Raw genomic sequence first — 24,470 nt, 5'->3', positions numbered from 1 at the left:
TAGAGGGCATAGATTTAAGGTGAGAGGAAAAAGATTTGAAAGCGACTTTTTTCACACAGCGTGTGATAGATATTTGGAACAAGCTGCTTGAGGAAGTGGTAGAGAATGTAATGTATAAAAGGGATTTAGACAGGAAGATGGAATGAAAAGGTTCAGGGAGATATGGGCAACTGGGACTAGGTTAGGTGAAAAATTCAATCACCATGAACAAGTTTGGCTGAGAGGTCCCAGAATTAACAAAGTGATGGCAATGAGTTTACCTTTCTTTCAACACCATTGAATTAGGGATAAAACTAGCCAGGGTAATGCCATATTATCTCCCCAGAGCTGCTCGTCATATGAATGTCCACTTGTGAGAGTGGGGCCTCAGTTTAAAATATCTAGCTATTACTTGGCACTCCTCTGGCGTGTTGACCTAGATTCTGTGCTCAACTTGAACCAATAGATTTCTGATTCAGAGGCTAGTGTGTCCCTGAGTCTCAGCCGATGAAGGACAAAGGCAGCAGGTACACAGGAACTCTATTATTCCCAGGCTGCTGGACAAGGCACTGATTGCTTTCACTTGGGCATATAATTCTGTTGTTTCATTGTCCCACACTCACTGCACCACATACCACAGCAGGTCTTACCACGCACCTTCCCAAATGAGCAGGTCATTGGCATCCAGAAGATGAAGCATATTTTGTCAAGAACAGAAATGGAATTGATAAGAAACTGATAACGTGCATTTCATCAAAGTTGCACCACTTTCATGGAAAAGGAAACTGTGCTCAAGTGGCAGAACATATTCATGAGTCCAACAAGCGTAGTACAATACTTTTCAAATACTTGCCTGGCAACAATTTATAGTTTGTGTGGTGTACAATAAATAGAATGTGAAAATAAAAAAAATAGTGACTTTCACAATGAATAGCATAGAATAGGGCCATTCAGCCCATCACTTGCTTTGCTGGATTATGAGAAGTCAAATAAAACTGGGCAATGCAGTTTTTGCTTTTGGGTATATTTTATGGATTTTTGGCTAATGATCACTAAAGCCACCTCAAAACTTTGCCATTGCGTACCTTTCTTTAGATATAACCTATTTTTCTGATTTACTGTCATATTGGAAGTCGACTAGTATTTTGCCCATACAGCAAGCTGTTTTGGTCAGGCCAAGCATGCCTGGGTGTGCACTCAGTGCACGTTCGAAGATCTGCTAGTGAGACTGGAGAAGGTAGAGATGCTGCTGAGAATTTTCTTGGCAACCACAGAGCACCAAACTATGTACATCCAGCTGATTGACAATGTGCTTCACGCAGACAAAACCATGAAGTGCAGCGTGTCATTGAGAATTCATTTTCTGCATCCGCACTTGGACGTCTTCCCTGCTGATCTTGGTGCAGTCAGTGACGAACACGGTGAAAGGTTCCACCAGGGCATTGCGACAATGATAAAGCGGTATCAGCGCAACTGGAATCCATCAACGCTGCCCGACTATTGTTGGACACTGAATCAAGAGGCATCAGATCCTGAGTACAAATGAAAATCAGCGGCAAAACACTTTTAGGTCAGTTGAACTAACGCAATGTGTCAGCACCATTATGTGATTAATCATACTAAATTCAATAAAAGTTAATTTAATGTTTCTCCAACTTCCTACATGATACAGCAAATCTGAAGTTATCTTTGCGCTCAGCTTGAAGTTGTTTATCATAATTCCCAATTTTTTTCAGGAAGTAAACCTTTTGGGGAAAAAAACTTGTTGTCCAGTGTAATTAATCAAACTCTCCTTTCTATGTTACCCTAAAGTTACCTTTGCCTCATTATTCAATATTTCTCTTAATAGATTTTAAACGTCAGTGATTGTATAAAGCTTTGTGTTCCGAACCACTTGTCTCTGTCTCTGCGACTATTTTAAAATGGCAACATCTAGTCAGGGATTAGCTAAGGTTTTCTCATTAAAGAATCTGTCTTAATGAAATCTTTACCAACTCTGGGTAAAGCAGATAACACTTGAATCTGGAACTTCATGTCTTCCAAGTCTCACTGGGATGCCATATTACATTTGTACGAAGTGTTGGTTAGGAATTATTGTGGGCAGTTCTGGAACCCATTGAGTTCCTCCAGCATTTTGTGCGTTGTTCTAGTTTTCTAGTGTCTGCTGTATCTCCTGTGTGCACATCTATGGTTCTATTTCTTCATCCAATTATATAACATACAGCTCTGATAGCCACTCCACATGCTCTCTTCTGGAATGTCTCATCACTCTTATCTATGCTACATTCAGGTGGAAGGTAAGGAAGCCTGAAATCTGTCCCCATGGATTCAAGAACCTATTTTTAACCAACAGTTATTAGGCTGTTGAACCTCCCTGTAACACCCTAACCATCACATGACTCCAGGACCACCAAAGATCTGTCTGATCTATTGTCACATCACATATGTTTTTTCACTAATTGCATCTATGAATATTTAACTAACCTTTTATATTTATCATACTTTTTTCCGCATGGTAACTTAATTTAAACTTGGTGTTGGTTGGTGTATTTTACGTACTTGAAATAAGATGGAATTCCAGTGATTGTACTTATGTGCATGACAGTAAATTATCATCACCATCATCATCTGGTTTGGGTTGGCTATTTCCAAGGTTCTCAAGACCTGCTGATAATCTCAATGTTCCACAGTTGCTCAGGTCTTTTGATGCTTTTGATGCTCCTTTGTTTGTATGTTATGGGCTAGGAATGTCAACCACAAGTGGTGGTTGTTCAAACAACGATTCATGCAAGCCATTGGACTCACAAGGAAACCTGATGGACAGAAGATTACCCTCTACTTACCATGGTGGGACCTCAAGCACTAGAAGTTTTCAATATGTTTGTTTTTGCCAAGGCAGATGACCAAGGCAAGTTCGACAAGGTTATTGAGATGTTTGATGGACACTGCTCATCAAAGAACAATGAAACATTTGAGAGCTATGTGTTTCACTCATGCACGCAGCTGCAGGCTTTGATACTTTTTTAATTGACTTGAAATTGAAAGCAAAAACATGCAAATTTGGATCGCTGCAAGATTCAATGATCCGTAATTAAATTGTGTTCGGAATTATTGACAAGAAAGTGAGAGAGAGGTTGCTACGAGAGACAGAACTTACCTTAGCTGAAGCTGTTAATGTATGCCACGCCAATGAATTAGATCTGCAGCATGTGAAAAAATTGAGTGAAAATGCAAGGGCCAGTGAAAACGAAGGCACAGCCGTAGCCAGAGTATCTGGACACACACATAAACAGAGAACAAGACATAGGAAACAACAAAAAGATGGAGACATTCATCAAGTGTAAACAATGTGGCACTCAATGTGCACCAAAACAATACCTTGCCTATGGAAATGTCTGTTTCAAGTGCAAAGACAAACAAAACAGGAATGAAACTGTGCACTCGATAGAAGAAACGGCCCTCAGTGATATATTCTTCGTGGGCATGGTAGTGCAGGAAGGTTTCAAACCCTGTTCTATTCACTTCACACCTACGTTGGTATGGCATGGTATGACAACTACACCATCTACAAATTTGCTGACGATACCACAGCAATGGGTGGATAAAAAGCCGTTGATGAGTCAGTACACAGGAGGGAGATTAAAGACTTGGCCGAATGATGCACCAACAGCCACCTTGCACTCAATGTCATAGAAAACAAGGAGCTGATTGTTGACTTCAGGAAGGGAAAACCAGAGGTGTGCGATTAATCATTGGGGGATCAGAGGTGGAGAGGATGAGCAAATTTCAGTTCTTGGGAGCCTCTATCTCAGAAGATCTTTCCTGGACTCAACACACAAACGGAATCATGAAGAAAGCATGTCAGGAGTTTGCAGATGTTTGGTCTGACGTCACAAACCCTGGCAAATTTTTACAGAGGTGTGGTGGAAAGTGTGCTGATCGGCTGCATCACAGTGTGGTATGGGGACACCAGTATCCCTGAGTGGAAAGCTCTGCAAGTGGCAGCTCAGGACATCTCAGGCAAAATCTTCCCCAGCAATGATCAAGGATCCATACTTGCTGCTGCCATCAGGAAAGAGTTCTAGGTGCCACAAGTCTCACACCACCAAATTCAGGAACAGCTGCTATCCCTCCACCATCAGACTCTTCGATGACAAACTCAATCAGGGACTCATTTAAGTAATTTTACTTTTACACTTTATTGATTTTCTTTTTGTTCTCTCTGTATTGCAGTCAGTTTGTTTACATTTCTTTATTTGTTTACATGTATACAATGAGTCATTTTTTTTGTACTACCAATAAATGGTAGTTCCCTTCTTTCCCTTAGCTCTTCACCCCCTTCCCTCTCTATGCCCTGAGGCATCTCTCCTCCCCGTGCTTGCTGGTGTGCCCTCCCTGCATTATCCACGTAATACCTCCTGTCTTTTGGGACTGTGTCCTAACTGCTGCCCCCCTTACTTTTTTTTCAGATGCCTGCTGTCATTTTTCATTCCTTGAGCCCTAAACGTTGGTTGTGTATTTTTATCTTTGCGAGATGAAGTGCATTGTTTGATCTCCAGCATACTTCAATCACGGAATCTGCAGATTTTATGTTTTATCACAAGAGTCTGATAACAGCAGATAACACTTGAATCTGGAACTTCATGTCTTAAAACTCATGTAATTTTCTGCCCGTTGGAATAGGGAGAAGAGACTGGAATTGGATGCTTTGTTTAATATGTTAAGTGGGAGGTAGAGACAGAGTCAATGGAGGGGTGGTTGGTTTGCATGGTGGCCTGAGTTGTGTTCAGAACTCTGTGCTATGTAAATATGACCAGGGCAATCCTAAAGATATTTCCTTTATCTGTTAGAAGCAGGACATAAGCTCAGAAGAATGAATTGTAAATTGACTTTAAATTCAGGTATAGAAAGTGAAGGAAAGTAGAATGGAAATAATAGAGAAATCTGCAATAAAGAGAAAAAAGAATATTTCTTAAAATAAGTGGCATAGCGCAATGAAAACACAAAGGGATACAGAAAACAAACCATTTGACCTCTCCATTCACAGAACCATTCTCCCTCCCCTGGTGTCCCCTCCCTCCCTTATCCACCTATTACTTCCTGCGTATGGAACTGTGCTCCTCCCCTGCCCCTCCCCCTCCTCCCACCATTTTGTTAATATGTTGAAGGGCTCAGGCCCGAAACATTGGTTATGTATCTTTATCTTTGCTTTATAAAGTACGCTGTTTGACCTGCTGAGTTTCTTCAGCATTGTTTTTACTTCAATCACAGTGTCTGCGGATTTTCATGTTTTACTCCATTTGACCACTTATACCGGGGCCTGTAGCATATTATCTTAAAGGGGCCCCAAATTGTGCCAACTGGCGCATGCATGGTGAGGAGGGAAGCACTTACACTGAAATTGTGCCCCCCTCCTCTACCCTCCCTGTTGAAACTTACTTGCACATTTTGTTAAAACAAAACTTACTCACGGCAGTGGCAGTTGGTGACTGGCTCAATGTGGGTTCAATGGGCATCTTTATTACCCATAATTCCCCCACATAGCTGGAACTGCTCTGCCAGTGTCAGCACCAAGGAAATGCAGAATGGTTCCAGATGCGTCAGGGATTATGGGTAATGAAGGCGGCCATTGCTTCCGCATTGAGCCATCGTTGCTATCTGCCGGGGATAGACTGTGTTTATAACCCCGATTAAAATTAAGGTTAGCGATTTTAGCCTATTATCACCTTTAACACTGACTATCAGTGTGGTGATATCTCATAGTTGCTGCACAAAGATGAAAACAGACATGTTTAAGTTCATAATTCATTGTTCATAAATGCAGGGGCCCTTGAAAATATGCTACTTTTGCTACTATGTTAATCTGGCACTGAAACTGGTCCCAATTCATTGAAAGAATTATCTCCTCCAGTGTCTCACATGAAGCTCCAGATTATCAGACTGTTAACGAAACCCCTCAATGGTAAAATATGATGACTTTGCACTATTTTAGCTGTACTTTGATCTACCCCTGCACTATGTTATTAAAACATCATGTTCTGCTCTCTTTAATTTAATGTAACCCGCATCGGACTTGTCAGCCACAAACGAGCCTGCAGCTGACGTGGACATTTACCCCCTCCATAAATCTTCGTCCGCGAAGCCAAGCCAAAGAAAAAAGAAGAACCCTATAACTTGCAGTTTTTTTGAATTATCTGTTATACTAAAGTATGGGTTAATTTGCGTCATTGGGTGCACATAACAAAGATTTTCACTGTATTTTAGTTCATACGACAATTCAGAACTATTACAAAATTTTTACTTCTATTTATAAAGCTTCTCCAAAAAGTAGCAAAGCTTGAAACAACGAGGCTCTGTACTTGCAATGGTTAATCCTGGGTGTTGAGGAGGTTGATTGACAGTTGTTAATACTTCACATATCGTTAAAAAGGTACTTGCATGCGAAGGACAAGACAACATTCTGTGGTATAGTTAACATCCAATTAGTGGACATAATTCTTTTTTTTTCTTTGGCTTGGCTTCGTGGATGAAGATTTATGGAGGGGGTAAATGTCCACGTCAGCTGCAGGCTCGTTGGTGGCTGACAAGTCCGATGCGGGACAGGCAGACACGGTTGCAGCAGTTGCAGGGGAAAATTGGTGGGTTGGGGTTGGGTGTTGGGTTTTTCCTCCTTTGTCTTTTGTCAGTGAGGTGGGCTCGGCGGTTGCTGCCCGCCGAACTGTGAGGCGCTAAGATGCACGGTTTGAGGCGATATCAGCCCACTAGCGGTGGTCAATGTGGCAGGCACCAAGAGATTTCTTTAGGCAGTCCTTGTACCTCTTCTTTGGTGCACCTCTGTCATGGTGGCCAATGGAGAGCTCGCCATATAACACGATCTTGGGAAGGCGATGGTCCTCCATTCTGGAGACGTGACCTACCCAGCGCAGTTGGATCTTCAGCAGCGTGGATTTGATGCTGTCGGCCTCTGCCGTCTCGAGTACTTCGATGTTAGGGATGAAGTCGCTCCAATGAATGTTGAGGATGGAGCGGAGACAACGCTGGTGGAAGCGTTCTAGGAGCCGTAGGTGATGCCGGTAGAAGACCCATGATTCGGAGCCGAACAGGAGTGTGGGTATGACAACGGCTCTGATTATGCTAATCTTTGTGAGGTTTTTCAGTTGGTTGTTTTTCCAGTCTCTTTTGTATAGTCTTCCAAAGGCACTCTTTGCCTTGGCGAGTCTGTTGTCTATCTCGTTGTCGATCCTTTCATCCGATGAAATGGTGCAGCCGAGATAGGTAAACTGGTGGACCGTTTTGAGTTTTGTGTGCCCGATGGAGATGTGGGGGGGCTGGTAGTCATGGTGGGGAGCTGGCTGATGGAGGACCTCAGTTTTCTTCAGGCTGACTTAAATCACCTGGCCTCCACAGCCACCTGAGGTAGCAAATTCTTGAGATCTGCCACTCACTTACCAAAGCAGCTTTTGGATGTTTGCATTAAATATAAGTACCTGCTGTGTGCCTTTAACACATAAAGAAGGATGCCATTAGCCTGTTGTCATGTTGGTTTCAAATGCTAGTCAAATGTAGATTCAAATACAGACAGATTAATAATGAATTAATCCAGCCTATTCCAGATCAATTATCTTCACAAACTCTATAGATTTCTAACATTAAATAGCATCAGAAAATTCTTCCATTATGGAAACAGATTCAGGTGATTGGCAACATCAACAAATATTGTTTTGTTTTATTGTGCATGCTGCGTTTAAGATCTATTGAATAGTTGTGTTTTGATGTAAACTGAGTTACTTGGCATTCAGTACACATACATTTTCCTTACTTTTCTCTGTAATCAGTTGACACATTATTTTTAAAAATATACAAGATAGTAGAGGAATTGGGTCATAATCCTTCAGAAACTAATACAACTGTGTCAGACCTCAGTGAGACCACATTTGGAAGTATTGTACGTAGGGTATCATGAGGCCAGAAAGGGTTCACAAGGGTGTTGCCAAGATTATAAGGCTTGAGTTGTGAGGAGAGAGTGGAGAAAGCAAAATTTTAACTCCCTGGATTATTCAAGGCAGAGTAGCCTTCTGGAGACATAACATCTTGAAAAGCATAGATAAAGAAAGTAGTCATCATCATTTTCTCAGGGTAGGTGAGTCTAAAATTAGATGGCATCGATTTACAATGAAAGATTTAAAAGAGACTGGAGGGACACTCTTTTCACATAGAGGTGGTAGTTCAAGTTCATTGTCATCTGATCATACAAGTGCAACTGTACGAAACAGCATTCTTTGACCCTCGGTGATAAAAATCCGAAATTCGGAACACCCTTGAATTCTTCCAAGGGTTCCGAATAAAGGAGCGTGTACCTGTATTTCTCAGCCTGGTGGTTCTGGCTCTGATATTCCAGTATTTCTTTCCCAGCAGGAGTAGTTGGAAGATGCTGTGTGGGGGGGGGGGGGGGGGGTGGTAGGGGGGTCCTCAATGATTTTGTGAGACTTTAACAGCGAATGATGCCGGTAAATCATGGCGATGGGGAAGAGGAGACTCTGTGATCCTCTCTGCTCCTCTTATGGTCCTATGAATCGACTTCTGATCCAGTGCTCTACAGTAGTGGTTTTCAAACTTCCCCCCCCAAACTCACATTCCACCTTAAGCAATCCCTATGCCATAAGATAGAATCAGAATTTATTATCATGAACAAGTCCTGTTTTACGACAGCATCACAGGGCAAACATTCACATTATGAACCATCGTACAACAATAATATATTAAAATAACAATAGCAGTGCCTTTGGTTCATTGATCATCCAGGAATCTGATGGCAGCGGGGAAGAAGCTGTCCCTGTGCTGCTGAGTGCTCTGTGATGAGTAAGGGATTGCTTAAGGTCGAATGTTAAGGTAGAGGTCAATTGTTACTGAAATATTTTGCTTGAGAAAAATTGTCATTGACCCATTTCCTTTGGAGTTATGAAACTGTGCACATAACGAGTCAATTAGGGACGATTAAAACAGTGGTTTTTAAATCTTTTTCTTTCCACTTACATACCACCTGAAGCAACCCCTTATTAATCACTATATGGCATAGGAATTACTTAAAGTGGAATGTGAATTTAGAGGAGCAGTTTGAAAACCACTGCTCTACAGCAACCGTACCAAACTGTAAGCTTGTGGATTGAACTGCCAGAGGAAGAGGTAATGTTTGGTACAAATGAAACATTCAAAAGTCATTTAGATAGGTACATGGACAGGATATGTTTTAGAGGGTTATGGATTCACCAAAATGATTCCTGGAATGAAGGGATATGAGGAGCAGATTGACAGATCATGGCCTGTTGTTGCTGGAATTTAGGAGAACAAGGGGGACCTCATAGAAGCATTTCAAATGTTGAAAGGCCTGGACAGAATAGATGTGGCAAAGTTGTTTCCCATGGTAGGGGAGTCGAGAACAAGAGTGCACAACTTCAGGGAACAGAGATGCAGAAGAATTTCTTTAACCAGTGAGTGGCAGATCTGAAGAATTTGCTACCTCAGGTGGCTGTGGCGGCCAGGTGATTGGGTGTATTTAAGGCAGAGATTGACAGCTTTCTAAATAGGCATAGTGTCACAAAGGTTATGGGGAGAAGGCCGGGGAGTGGGAGAATGGATTAGTTCATAATGAAATAGCGGAGTAGACTTGAGGGGCCAAGTGTCTTATTTCTGCTCCAATATCCTATGGTTTGATGGAATGCAAGCAAATGGGACTAACTTATGTGGACAAATGGCTACCATGAATAGGTTGGACCAAATAGCTTGTATCTAGTACCGTGATGCTTCCTAGTGGTCGAACCCTGCAGTAGATTGTTGACAGAAAAATTGAATAGCTAATGCAGACTTAATGGTTTACAAAAATAGATATTGTAATGGTTAGAGGATAGAGAGACAATTCCTTTGCAAACAACATTTGATACCACATCAATTGTTACTTTTACACTTGACAGTTATGGATTTTTGTCAACAAAAGGATTAATAAATGGAAAAAAATATTGGTTTATGGGGATATTGAACAGATGAACCATTATGTTATTGAAAAGGCAGTGCAGGCTCCCGAGGCTAAATAATCTTTTATTCATTCATTACAATGACACAGGTGGCAATGAAAATTTGTGTCATAATGTCTATAATTTGTGGATATGTAATCTTTATCCAATGCAGTTTATAGATGATATTTATAACTGCTATTTCTATCAACGTGGCAAAGTATTATTAGTTTTGATGATTTTAGATATTGATGATTAAATGTTCTGATATTTCAGAGACAAGACCTGATGTGTGAGAACCAAATTCTTGGCATGAATAAAAATTCGTTGCTCCCGAATAAATCTGCTGGAGTTTATTATGATTGGCCTTTGGTAAACAGATTGCTTACATATGGGGTTAACCTTCATTCATGTGTGTTATCAAGGGACCAATGTTCCAAATAATGGTAAATACAGCAGAAGATCCATTTTAATGCACAAAAGTGCTGGGGAAATCCAGCAGATCACACAGGGTTCTTTATGTAGCAAAAATATATAACCAAAGTTTTGGGCCTGAGCCCTTTTGTCAACATATGAGCAAAAAGAAGGTAGGTGGCTGAAGAGAAAGGTGGGGGGGGGGGGGAGGAGGAGCAGAGGTCCACAGGCAAGGCTGAAGGTAGATATGGGGGAGGGCAGAAGAGAGGAAAGCTTGGAAGTGATAGGGGGAAGGGAGGGAGAAGTTTGAGGAAAGGAGACAGAGGGATAGGGAGAGAGAGGGGAGGAGCCTTATGGAAACCGGAGAGGTTGATGTTAATGCCATCTTGTTGGAGAGTTCCCAGATGGAATATTAGGTGTTGTTCCTCCAATCAATGGGATATCTAAGGTATGGCATGTGCTCTGGACACCACTTGAAGGGGGGCGCCACTAAGTCAGACTCTCCTGGTCCTGGGTGGGGGAGAAAAAAAAAATCAGCGCGCGTCATCGCATCATGATACCATCACATCTCAGTGTGGGGCTGGTGCTTGGCCCTTGCAAAATGGCAGCTGCGGGGTCGGAGTCACTGCCGGGCCCTAGAGGCAATTGGGCTGTGGTGGAGGAGGGGAGCAATTTCAGTGCTTGCCATCGGTACTATTTTCCATAGATATGAACCTGCCTCCAATTTGCAGGAGGCCTCGGTTTGGCAGTGGATGAGGCTGTGGACAGACATGTCTGTGGAGGACAGTTTTGAAATGGTTGGCCACTGGGAGATCTCTGCTATTGCAGAGGTCAGAGAAAAGGTGCTCGAAGTTCTCGTAGTCTTGGTCCAGTCTCTCTGATGTAGGGCACAATGGGAGCACTGGATGCAGTAGGCGACTCCCGCAGATACACAAGTGAAGTGTTGCTTCACTTGGAAGGACTGTTTGGGGCCCTGAACGGTGGTGAGGGAGGAGGTGTGGGCACAGGTGTAGTTTCCTATGGTCACAGTGGTAGGTACCAATGGGGCGATTGGTGGAAAGGGATGAGTGGAACAAGGGAGTCACAGAGGGAATGATCCCTGCAGAAGGAGGAAAGGGGAAGATGTGTCTGGTAAAAATCCATTATTATTTTACACCACAGCTTCATTGGTGATTATTTTCATCTACTTCGTATGGATGGAAACATTTGGTTTTCAATGGGGAACTTTAATTTGTGAATTAAATGCATTCACATGTACCCAAATCATGCAAAATATGCGAGTAAGTGTTATAGCATTTACTTACCAGAAAAGCATCGAGTCCACACTGCTGAAGATCCAGCTGCGCTGGGTGGGTCACGTCTCCAGAATGGAGGACCATCGCCTTCCCAAGATCGTGTTCTATGGCGAGCTCTCCACTGGCCACCGTGACAGAGGTGCACCAAAGAAAAGGTACAAGGACTGCCTAAAGAAATCTCTTGGTGCCTGCCACATTGACCACCGCCAGTGGGCTGATATCGCCTCAAACCGTGCATCTTGGCGCCTCACAGTTCGGCGGGCAGCAACCTCCTTTGAAGAAGACCGCAGAGCCCACCTCACTGACAAAAGGCAAAGGAGGAAAAACACAACACCCAACCCCAACCAACCAATTTTCCCCTGCAACCGCTGCAATCGTGTCTGCCTGTCCCGCATCGGACTTGTCAGCCACAAACGAGCCTGCAGCTGACGTGGACTTTTTACCCCCTCCATAAATCTTCGTCCGCGAAGCCAAGCCAAAGAAGACAAGAAAAGCTAGTACATTAAGCACTTATTCTCAAACTCATGCTTCCCTCTTGCTTACCTAATTCTAAATTAACACTTTACTCAGATTAGAGCATAACATTTTGACAATAATGTTGTATCATTCAGTAAAAGTGAAACCAGCTCTGTGATATAACAGGCCTAATTTAATGCTGACCCCCCTTAAAGGGCAAAGAGTGGGTGAATCATCAACAAAGCACTAATGAGTGCATTGCGTGAACTTCTTGCTATTACTGAAATATAAACTGGCTCTGCAAGACTCTGGCAAAGTCAGGTCGAGGAGGAAACATCATCGCAAAAGGTCTAGAAGAACAGGCTAGGAATCGGCAGCAATGATACAAAGATATATATTTCTTCTCAGAGTGATCGTGTAGCATTGGCCACTTTTAAAAAATCATTGGGGTGTTGTACGAGCCCTTTCTGATTTCCCTTTACCTTTGGGAAGAAGAAGATTGTAGGATCAGAGGACACAACCACATCATTAGAGAGGGAGGTGATTTTCGGAACAAGATATCAATGAGAAAATAGACCTGCACTGTACACATTCATTCATATCGCCTTTGGCATGTTCCAAAGCTCATTATGACCATTGAAGTACTTTTGATGTGTAGTCATTGATGTCCTGCAGGTAATCAGACAGCCAATATGTGCACAAGGGAGGAACGGTGGGAGGAAACCGGAGCACCCAGAGGAAACCAACATATACATGGGGAGAACGTCAAACTCCTTACAGACAGCACTGGATTCAAACTTGGGTCGCTGAAATAGTATCATGTTAACCAGTACTCTTAACCATGCTGTTCCAAGAATTGGAAGTTATTAATTTTTATTGTTGAAAGGGAGAATGTGTAGAGATGCAGGACATAAAAATGTAGGACAGGTTGGCCACAAAGATTTCTTAAAGAACCTAGGAGATTCACTTCAGGTTCCAGGGTGGTAATATGTTAAATCATTGCCTGCTGGTTATATACCCACATGATCTCGTTCAACAGGAGATCAAGTTGAAAATTTACCTCATGAATTCCTATTGATGCTGAATTTGGCTAAGCTCATATCAAAACAACAAAAGCATTGCATTTTCTTGAAATATATAAAAGTAAACCAGTGGTTTAAACAATCCCTATGCCATAGGTGCTCTGTGATTAGTAAGGGATTGCTTAAGGTGGAATGTGGGTGGAAAGAAAAAGTTTTGAAAACTTCTGTTTTAATCATACCTAATTGACTTGTTATGTGCACAGTTTCATAACTCCAAAAGGGAATGGACCAATGACAATTTTTCTCAAGCAAAATATTTCAGTAACAATTGGGTCTAGAGCAGTGATTCTCAACCTTCCCTTCCTACCCACATCCCACCTTAAGCAATCCCTTACCAATCACAGAGTACCGATGGCACAGGGATTGCTTAAGGTAGAATGTGAGTTTAGGGCAGCAGTATGAAAACTACTGCCAATGGAGTTGGTGCGATAATTCCCTTTGTAAATCTCTTTGTCTCTCAATCTCTCTCTTGCGTTCTTAAAGACCCTCCTTAAAAAAAATTATTTGTTTGACCACTTGCCTGAATAGCTTCTGATGTAGCTCAGCTGATAGGTAAATGGGGCTTGGTGTGACTGAGGATTCCAGAAGCTTGGAATAATTATAGGTATAAGGAGAAAGCTTTCAAGCAAATATAGAGAAAAGGAAAGAGCCGTAAATGGTAGGATGGATCTAGACATTAAACAAAAGAAAGAGGAACAGGAGTCAGACAATCCCATTTCCAATCTGCTCCACAGCTGATCCTGACATGGCCTCAATACTATTTTCCTATTTCTCCCAATACCTTGACCGTAAATTCTAAAGAATATGCACTTATATAGAGCGGTCTGTTTTGAATGTTCTAGAAACCTTAGGATCTGAAGGTATAAAATACATGACTTGTAAGCCACAAGGCACTCTCTTGGATTGAGACCAGTTACTTGTGGCAGTGCTTCTTGCTGCAAACAGAGTCCTCATGCTTTGCAAAATGATTGAAAAAATGTTTTTGCAGCTGTATTCATCTTTGCTTTCAAGTGACCTTAGGTCCCCTTTAATATTTGTAATAAAGACTAACATTTTATCCACCTTGCTGATCACTGGCCCCCCAAACTCTTGACACTAATCTTGCTGGGGATCCTCACTGTCCTGTATCAGTATTCCAACTGCTGTAATGATGCCCTCTTCAGCAAGAAACAATCTCTGGGAGCATAGACCTGCGGATGTGGGAAATCTGAAACCACCACTGCGAATGCTGGAGGCACTCAGCAGATCAAGTTGCATCAGTGAGAAGAGAAAGAGATGGCATTTCAGGTCAAGGACCTTTCAATGCAACTGGAAAAGTGTCAAAACATGCAGTGAAGAAATAGGGTGCAGACCTAATTTATTCAGTTAATACCAGTATCTACTTAAAAATTATCTCTTAGTTGGAGAAGAGAAAAGAAACAGAAATATACAACCTATCTGCAGAGAGAGAGAGAGAGAGAGAAAGAGGGGGAAGAAGTAAATTCAGAATTATGTCTTAAGGATTCAAATATCCAGACAGATGAGATGCTGTTTCAAGCTTACACCAGAGAATTTGGTATGAGGCAGACATCAGTGCAATCTGTGTGGGAATGGGACAGAGAATTTAAGTGACCGGCAAGTACAGGTGACAAGGTTAGCACAAGGTTACAGTGCCAGCGACCGGGGTTCGAATCCGACATTTCCTGTAAGGAGTTTGCACAATTTCCCCGTGTCTCTGTGGGTTTTCTCCAACTACTCCAGTTTCCCCTCCACCCTTCAAAACGTACGGGGTTTGTAGGTTAATTGGATGCAAATGGGTGGCATGGGCTTGTGGGCCGGAAGGGCCTGTTACCATGCTGCATGTCTGAATTTAAAATGTAAAATATTAAAGCTCATGGTCACTGTTGAGGGCACAACAGAAGTGCTCTAGAAAATGGTCAGCAAATCTGCTTTTGCTTTCTCCAGTGCAGAGGAGATCACCGATTCTTGGATCTGTATTCATCCTGACTCAGAGGTTGATAAGAAAGCACAAATGCAAAACTTGTATTGGGAAGCTTCAGTTGTTCTTGATGCCCCAAACTATATACAGTATGACACTTGTATTGGTGATTTCCTGTTCCTTATATGGTGGGGGAAGGCGAGCACCTATGAAACTGCTGCCCAACCTTTAAACCAGCCATTCTTAATCCTTTTTTTTGGCTATGAGCCCTCCCTAGGACTCTGAACGATGTTTATGGGCCCCCTTTCCTGTGAAGCAGTCAAGTTTTGGTTTCTTCTGTATATCTCTCCCACTAACTACAGATAAACAAAAACAATATTTATGTAATGCAAGGAGAAAAGGAGATGAGGCTTTAAATTTATTGTGTTTGCTCAGGGGGTAAGTTTGGTGGGAGGTAGGGGCTGCTGTGATAAGGCTTAGGGCTCCTGTTGGAAATGGCTGCTTTAAAACAAATCAAACAACTCCTTCTGCAAAACTGACAGTGAAGCATCACACTTACTGGTGGATGTCTGTCCTGAGAGCATTGCTTTCTATCGATTGCAGAGATGGGAAGTGCTGGCTAAACAATTCATCTGCAGGGGCAGATATAGGGTTAATTTTTCATGCCTCAGAAGCTTTCACCTTCTTGACATTATGACCCCTTTCTCCGCTCTGGAGATGCATCTTATTTCAGTCTGGGATCATTTGCAGTATCTTGTATTTGCTTGAGAACAATCCGTTCAGAGTTAATTGTGGATATTATTGGGACACTTCACGGGGCTGGTACAACTTTGCCAGAGGCAGCCAGAAAAAAATCATCCCAATCTTTGTGCTTTTGTCATTGCTGAATCCATGAGGTACTTCCAAGTGGTAGTTCTCTCCTTGACGAAGGGCCTGGGCCCAAAATGTCAGTTACCCTTTTATTCCTATAGATGCTGCATGACCTGTTGAGTTTCTCCATCACTTTTTTGTATTGAAGTGTCTCTCCAATGATCCTTTATCAATTAACACCATAAAGAAATCACATTTTGGTGATTATCATACTGCTGGCTGTGGGGTCTTTTTGTGTGCAAACTGGCATCCGCATTTGTCTCGTCTCAGTGGTATTCTGATCTAATGAAGACAATGATGTGAGAGTGATCTGGACTATCAATGACTAAAGATTGAGTGAGGAATGGTAGGCTTTAATACACATTAGATTTCAGCTGGCCCAACTCGCACGAGTAGAAGGGGGCAGGGAGGTCGACCTTCATGGCCAGGTCACAGGGTTACATGGGGATCGAGTCAACAGTGGGCGGGCCAGCCACTACTTATACACAGAGCAGCAAGAGTATATACATATCACCACAAGGGGGATGTTTTTTGTTGGATTTAAACCTTTCCTGATGAAGACCCCAGGCCTGAAGCATTAGTTACCCTTTACTTCCTCTGGGTGCTGCGTGACCTGCTGAAGTTTCTCCAGCATGTTTGTGCATTGCAAATCTTTTTTTTGGCTTCCACTTCGTTAAATAGGCTCCAATGGATTTGGGGAAAGCCCCTGTATTTGCTTTGCTGAATTATAGGCAGAACAATTTAACATCTGGCAATGCAAAATTCATAATTGGGTTCTAATTAAGTTCTAAACTCGAGAAAGCAAATAATGGGCAAACAAAAAAAAACTAAATGAATGAAGTCAGAATGACTGAAGCCATTACTAATATGGGCAAAGTGAATGAGAAATTTGAAGTACACAATGAGGACATTCAGCAGACTGTGATCCTACAGGCTGATAAAGGATCATTAATCTTAAGTAGCTTTTTATCTTTTGGAGCCAAGTAGCACGGAGCAGGCTCTTCAATCCATCTCATCCATGCTGGTCAAATTGGAATTTTGGATTGGTCGCATTAATCTGTGTATGTAATGATATGGGCTGTGTGTGCTAATTGGCTCAGGCTGGCCCATCCCCTGATGACACTCTCACCTGGACTCCTCCCCTGGGCCACCTCTCCCTTCCCTGCACTCCCCTAGCTTGGATCCGGGCCAGCTCAAGTCTTCTGTACAATAAAGCCTATCGTTCCCCTCAGTCTTTGTCCTTGTGGTTACTGGGGCAACTGGTCGTGCCCAACAGTATATCTTTCTAAACCCTTCCTGTGCATAGATACGTCTAAGTAGTCAGTATTGGGGAAGAAGCAAATGTATCCACCCACAAACAATAAGCCTCGTGATTCCATAAATCATAATTTAACAGGAGACCCTAAAATGAAATGAAGAGAACTGGATGAGTCATCAATTTGTTTGGAAAATTTGATTACATTCTTAAATGTAGCTGTATCCAATTTTGCCTTTTTTCTCATGAAAATTACTAGGAAAATCATAAAATATTATGTCTTACGTTCAATGATAATTTTAGATGAATGCACGCTCCTATACAAGTGCAGTGGATGCTGTGAAAACCCATGAGAAACGATGGGGGGGGGGAAACTGTCCATTTATTGGTAAGTATAGATCAGAGTATTGCAGTGTACATACTCGTTGGCCTAGTCTTTAAAGGCAGTGTGTACAAATCTTGGCTTTGATTAACTTGATTTTGAAATCAATGGAAATAAAATTTGCAACAAATGGAAAACAGATTGCTGATTTGTCACCTCCCATAATACATTATCACATCTGCCCCAAGATTTCAGAATTGCTCTTGGAGAGATTACAGGATGTTTGAAGCATCCTCAAACCTTCCTGAAAATGGATAAGGCTCCCATTGATATTTTTAAGAATTGCATTGGTGTAAGCTCTGCCTGAGAAATTGGCAGTGGGGGAAAGAAATGCAAGTGCTTGTCATGGAAGACGGAGATGTAAAGTGGGATTATCGGCAGTGGAGCCAGAATGGTGGGAGACATTTAATTAGATACTGTTGACTGTAGTTTTCAGAACAGGAGAAGGGGTGTAGAAGCAATGTGGTTTACATGTTGACTGGATTTCTCTGCGACGGAGACTAAGTAATCCAGACGATCATTCCAAATTTTCTATTTTCACTAGACAGCCATGTAAGGCTTTCAAATTAATGGTTTAGTTGGAGGGATTGGAAAAAGAAACAGGCCAGAAAACAGGAATGAGGAGATGATGCTGGATGGGATAAGTGGTGAAGAAGAAAATTCCACAGGGATTTGTTCGACATCCTTCAGGTTCACACAAGAAGGATGTGTAGGTGGAGTCATGAATTAATGATGGTGACTTGTGATTACATACAAACACTTTCACATGTTTGAGTGCAATCTGGAGACTGTAGATACTGGAATCTGGAGCAACAAACCATTCTTTGGAGGAACTCAGTGGGTCAAGTAGCATTAGTGGTAGAAAAAGAAAGGTCAATGCTCCTTCATCAAGACTGTCTTGGTGAAACATTCTGACCCGAAACGTTGACCATTCTTTTCCTTCTGCAGATTAGTTCGTCCAACAGATTTTAGTTTGTTGCTCCAAATGCAATCATCCTGTTGGCGAATGGAAGGGGATATTAGCTTATCTTTTCCAGAATGCGTTTGTTTTGTGTTTTTGCATTACATTGGCTTGTCCCTGATAAAATGCAGCAAAACACCCACGTGCTGTTGATTTCACAGGGGAATGTATTAAATCTGTGTAAAGCCCTGCATTGATAAATATTCCTGTTTTATATTTCTTCTCCTTTGTAGTAAAGTCAAGTCAGAGGCTGCACTTTCCAAATTTTTGCCAGAGCTTTTGATTTTGCCAGAGTACCCAACTCTTTCTTCCTTTGACCAGCTGAGCTAAAGTACTGAGTAGTTACTCATTTGGCACAGCAGATGGTGCTGATGTTAGAACCAACATGGAATGTTGTCATGCCTGCATTCGTGTTCTAAACAAAACAAGGAATATGAGCATGTAGATAAGGAATGCCAAAGGAATGTTGCCTATCTTGGCAGTGGATGAGGTAAAGGATTAGTGAAGGCTTGTTTTTTTTTAAAAAAAATATTTTTCACACTATGAACCATATTAACCAGAATACACACAAACATTTCCCTCTTGAATATACACAGTGTCATTTTCTCCCCTTTTTCCCCCTCCCTTCCCTCCCTCCTTCCCACCCCCCTACCCACTAAACATTCAATATGTACAATACAATAAACCCATTAAACAATGTCATCACGCAATGAAAATAAACAATAAAATTGTGTCATCTACTTTTACACACTGGGTCAGTTCATTTCGTCTTCTTCTCATTCTATCATTTTAGGGGTGGAGGTCTGCGGTAGGCCCTCTTTGTTGTGTTCCATGTACGGTTCCCAAATTTGTTCGAATACTGTGACTTTATTTTTAAATTATATGTTATTTTTTGCAATGGAATACATTTATTCATTTCTATGTACCATTGCTGTACTCTCAGGCTATCTTCTGATTTCCAGGTTGACATTATACATTTTTTTGCTACAGCTAAGGCTATCATAATAAATCTTTTTGTGCTTCATCCAATTTGAGGCCTAATTCTTTACTTCTTATATTTCTTCTTTGGCTTGGCTTCGCGGACGAAGATTTATGGAGGGGGTAAAAAGTCCACGTCAGCTGCAGGCTCGTTTGTGGCTGACCAGTCCGATGCGGGACAGGCAGACACGATTGCAGCGGTTGCAAGGGAAAATTGGTTGGTTGGGGTTGGGTGTTGGGTTTTTCCTCCTTTGCCTTTTGTCAGTGAGGTGGGCTCTGCGGTCTTCTTCAAAGGAGGCTGCTGCCCGCCAAACTGTGAGGCGCCAAGATGCACGGTTTGAGGCGTTATCAGCCCACTGGCGGTGGTCAATGTGGCAGGCACCAAGAGATTTCTTTAGGCAGTCCTTGTACCTTTTCTTTGGTGCACCTCTGTCACGGTGGCCAGTGGAGAGCTCGCCATATAATACGATCTTGGGAAGGCGATGGTCCTCCATTCTGGAGACGTGACCCATCCAGCGCAGCTGGATCTTCAGCAGCGTGGACTCGATGCTGTCGACCTCTGCCATCTCGAGTACCTCGACGTTAGGGGTGTGAGCGCTCCAATGGATGTTGAGGATGGAGCGGAGACAACGCTGGTGGAAGCGTTCTAGGAGCCGTAGGTGGTGCCGGTAGAGGACCCATGATTCGGAGCCGAACAGGAGTGTGGGTATGACAACGGCTCTGTATACGCTTATCTTTGTGAGGTTTTTCAGTTGGTTGTTTTTCCAGACTCTTTTGTGTAGTCTTCCAAAGGCGCTATTTGCCTTGGCGAGTCTGTTGTCTATCTCATTGTCGATCCTTGCATCTGATGAAATGGTGCAGCCGAGATAGGTAAACTGGTTCAGCGCTTGACGTCCTGCTTTGCGGAAACTGCCAAAATGTTTGGCCTGGAAGTCAGCCTGAAGAAAACTGAGGTCCTCCATCAGCCAGCTCCCCACCATGACTACCAGCCCCCCCACATCTCCATCGGGCACACAAAACTCAAAACTTCTTATATTACTTAGAAGAAATATCTCTTGATTTTTTGGTATGTTGCTTTTTGTGATTTTATTTAATACCTGATTTAGATCTTCCCAAAACTTTTCCACTTTCTCACATGCCCAAATTGCATGTACTGTTGTTCCCGTTTCCTTCTGCACAGAAATTCTTCAATGAGCTGAAGAAAATAATAAGGAAATTCTTATGGAAAGGAGGGAAACCGAAGATAGCACTAAATAAATTAACAGAATGGTACAAACAAGGGGGCTTACAGCTACCAAACTTTAAGAATTATTATAGAGCAGCACAATTAAAATATCTATCAGATTTTTATCAAACAAGGGAAAAACCAGATTGGACCAGGTTAAAATAGGGGAGAAGGTACCAGAACATATACTTTATAAGTGGGATGAAAAATTGGTGCAATATAGAAGTTCACCAGTACTGCACCATCTGCTCAACATTTGGAAGAAGATTCACGTAGAAAGAAAAAAAACAAATGACCAACTACCAAAATTATTATTGACGCAAAATCAACTAATCCCTTACACAATAGATAACCTTTCCTTTAGAGAATGGGAGAGAAAAGGGATCAAAAGAATAGAAAATTGTTTTTTGGGAAATATTTTATTATCTTTTGAACAAATGAAGTACAAATATGGAATAACTCACGTTTGCATACCACCAACTGAAAACCTACTTAAAGGACAAATTGGGAAGCAGGCTGAGGTTACCAGAAGGAAGCAGCTTTGAATATGTGATTACAGACACAATGATAATTAAAATATTTATAACAAACATGTTCATCAAGCTGCAAGAGAAAGAGAACGATGAAATAAGCTGTAAACCCAAACAAGATCTAAACATAAAGATAAAAAATGAAATATGGGAAAAGCTATGCTCCGGAACTATGAGAAATACAATAAACACGAGGTTACGCATGATACAATATAATTGGTTACACAGGCTATATATCACACCCCAAAAGTTAAATAAATGGGACCCAACAGTATCAGATAGATGTTTTCGCTGTAAGTGAAGGCTTGTTGAAGTTAAGTAGGGCATTAGTGGGAACACATCTAGAATAATAGTCTTATTTAAGGAGTGATGTGCTTATATTACAGACAGCTTGAAGAGATTCACTGAAGAAAGATCAAGCAAGATAGTCTTATAAAGAAAGATAGAACATAGAACTTTACAGTGCAGAACAGGCCCTTCAGCCCACAATGTTGTGCTATATACATCAACTCCATAACAATCTAATTTTTCCCTCCTTACACCCATAACTCTCAATTTCTCTTATATCCTTGTACAAATCTAAGGGTCTTTTTCTGTTCTTATTATACCAGCCTTCATCACCACCTCCGACAATGCATTCCAGATACCCAGCACTCTCCGTGTGTAAAAAAAAAATCCTTATTCTCTGATATCTCCCCTAAATTTTCCTCCACTCACCTTATTGAAACATTCGATTCCTAAGATGCTTGAAAGTGGAGATACTAAAATAATGCTCTCCCCTTGTGAGATGGTCTGGAGTATAGTTTTGGAATAAAGGATGGCCCAATTATCACAGAACTGGGGCAGGAATTTCTCCTCCCGGAGAACCATGACCCTTTGGAATTCTCTCCCGTAGAGAGCTTTGGAGGCTGACTAGTTTCATGGCTGAGATGGACAGACCTTGGTTTGCATGAGCATGAAGGGCTATGCAGAGCAGTGGATGGAGGATGAGGTTTGATTGGCTTTGACCTGACAGAATATTGGAGTGGCCTTGAAGGGCCATCACCTTACTCTGATCCTTTATTCTTCTGTTCTTACATTCAACACCAGACCGATCATTCAGAAGCTTCAGCTTGGCAAATCTTCCTTACTGTGAGTCCTTTAGTAAACCATTACATTTTAAAAAAAGTTTAGCTTGACGGATTCAATTCCTCTTGCCTGGCGGAGGGTGGTGACCTTGAATGAAATATAAAGAGAGATAAAGTAAAACATATTCAGGTAATATTCTCACTTTCAGACTTTCCTGAAATGCTTTAAAACCATTAATGTACAGTACTTGTAACTATAGTTGCTGGTACATGTTTCCATTCAACACAAAAACAGGCAATTTGGCCAATCAAGTTGATGTTGTGCCATTCCTCTTTGATTCTCTTTGTGTCCTCAATTCCCTGCAGATTCTACCATTCACCTGCACATCAGGAGCCATTTATGATGAACCTACCAAACCACAAGTCAATCTGCTCAGCATCTGTGGAGAAACAGAGAGAAATGATCCACTGATCTGAAACAGCAATTCTGGTTCTCTCTCCACAGAAGCTCCCTGCCATCAAAAAGCAAAAACCTGCAGATGCTGGGCAGCTGAGATAAATCCAGAAACTCTTTCAGTTGTTGCGAGCAAGCTATCTGGTGGGTGCTTGCTGTGCTTGGGCATCAATTGTTCCCTTTGGAACCGCAGAGCTTAGGAGTGCTTGGAGCAGCAAGTGATCCAGGTTCACTCCCGATCTTCGGTGCATCCAATGTGGAGTATGAAAGGCAGAGAACCTCCAACAGATTGGTACACTCCTTCAGACCCTTGCATGCCTATAGAGGTGTTACTAGGGTAACAACAGCTGAGGTGTAAATGGGGGGGAAGTTTTCTGAATGACCAAAATTGGCGATTCAATGAACGGGAATGTGGTGAGAAGTTGGCTGTTTCCAAACCACATAACAAATAAAATGTATATTTAGTTGCATAGAAAGAAAAATTATTCCTCTCTTCTGCACATCTTATGCATTCTGCATAAGTTAACTTGCTCTTTGATGAAAGTGCAAAAATGCAATTATTTTATGTCCTACAGCTAAACGTTACCCAAACTATGAATATTTCCCATATTTTCATACTGACACATTTTGGATTGAGTGCTGGCTGAATGTAATATATTAGCACGAGCTTCCAGTTGACATGTACAATTTATTAAAAAAAATCCATGTGCTTATGTTTTGGAATAGATTTTGCAAAGTTGAGCAATGGATTGCTCGACCATGGCAGAACAACATCAGGATTGCAATTTCAGACTAACTGCTAGCAGGTCAGTCCACTTTTTAATGGACAAGCAGGCTGTTTGCTGAAATATTATGCTGGGGTTGGAGAGAGCAAGTCTTGTAAGTGAGCATAAAGAATTCCTCGGGTGTAAAGCTGAGAGCAGTGGTGGATTACTGCATCGCATATCAATGCAATATTTGTTTGATATGGTGTGCAGGAGTGTTAAACAAATGGCATGTTGCTTCTAGAGTACTGGGGTAGGGAATGGCTGAACGGGGACTGATGCTTCAATGATGTCATTAGCTCACCACTCCATAATACACAGACACCCAGAAACACCCCCCCTCCACAAACACCTCCCCTCCACAAACACCCTCTCCACAAACACTTCCCCTCCACAAACACCCTCCTCCACAAATACCTCCTCCACAAACAACCCCCTCCACAAACACCTCCTTCCACAAACACTCCCCTCCACAAACACTCCCCTCCACAAACTCCCCTCCACAAACCCCCCCTCCACAAACACCTCCCCTCCACCAACACCCCCTCCACAAACCCCCCCTCCACAAACACCTCCCTCCACAAACACCTCCCCTCCACCAACACCCCCTCCACAAACCCCCCCTCCACAAACACCTCCCTCCACAAACACTCCCCCTCCACAAACACCCCCTCCACAAACACCCCCCTCCACAAACACTCCCCCTCCACAAACACTCCCCTCCACAAACTCCCCTCCACAAACCCCCCTCCACAAACACCTCCCCTCCACCAACACCCCCTCCACAAACCCCCCCTCCACAAACACCTCCCTCCACAAACACTCCCCCTCCA

The 24,470-nt window shown here is 42.3% G+C and overlaps 1 protein-coding gene across 10 annotated transcripts in view; it reads left to right on the top strand.

Annotated features, from left to right (window-relative positions):
• LOC138746189 (chemokine-like protein TAFA-2) overlaps nucleotides 1-24,470 on the top strand; it is a 266,704-nt gene that overhangs the window by 102,746 nt on the left and 139,488 nt on the right. Inside the window, exon 6 of one of the 10 annotated variants that reach the window (XR_011346789.1) lies at nucleotides 23,600-23,679. The exons of the other annotated variants lie outside the window; for them this stretch is intronic. The gene's annotated coding sequence lies outside the window, so the exon portion shown is untranslated. The remainder of the gene's footprint in view (nucleotides 1-23,599; nucleotides 23,680-24,470) is intronic. 10 annotated transcript variants of the gene reach the window in all.

This window comes from Narcine bancroftii, chromosome 11 (genome assembly GCF_036971445.1).
Source record: "Narcine bancroftii isolate sNarBan1 chromosome 11, sNarBan1.hap1, whole genome shotgun sequence".
In the NCBI taxonomy this organism is placed as follows: domain Eukaryota; kingdom Metazoa; phylum Chordata; class Chondrichthyes; order Torpediniformes; family Narcinidae; genus Narcine; species Narcine bancroftii.
The sequence above is the reverse complement of the archived record's forward strand: the minus strand, read 5'-3'. Positions and strand labels throughout refer to the sequence as shown.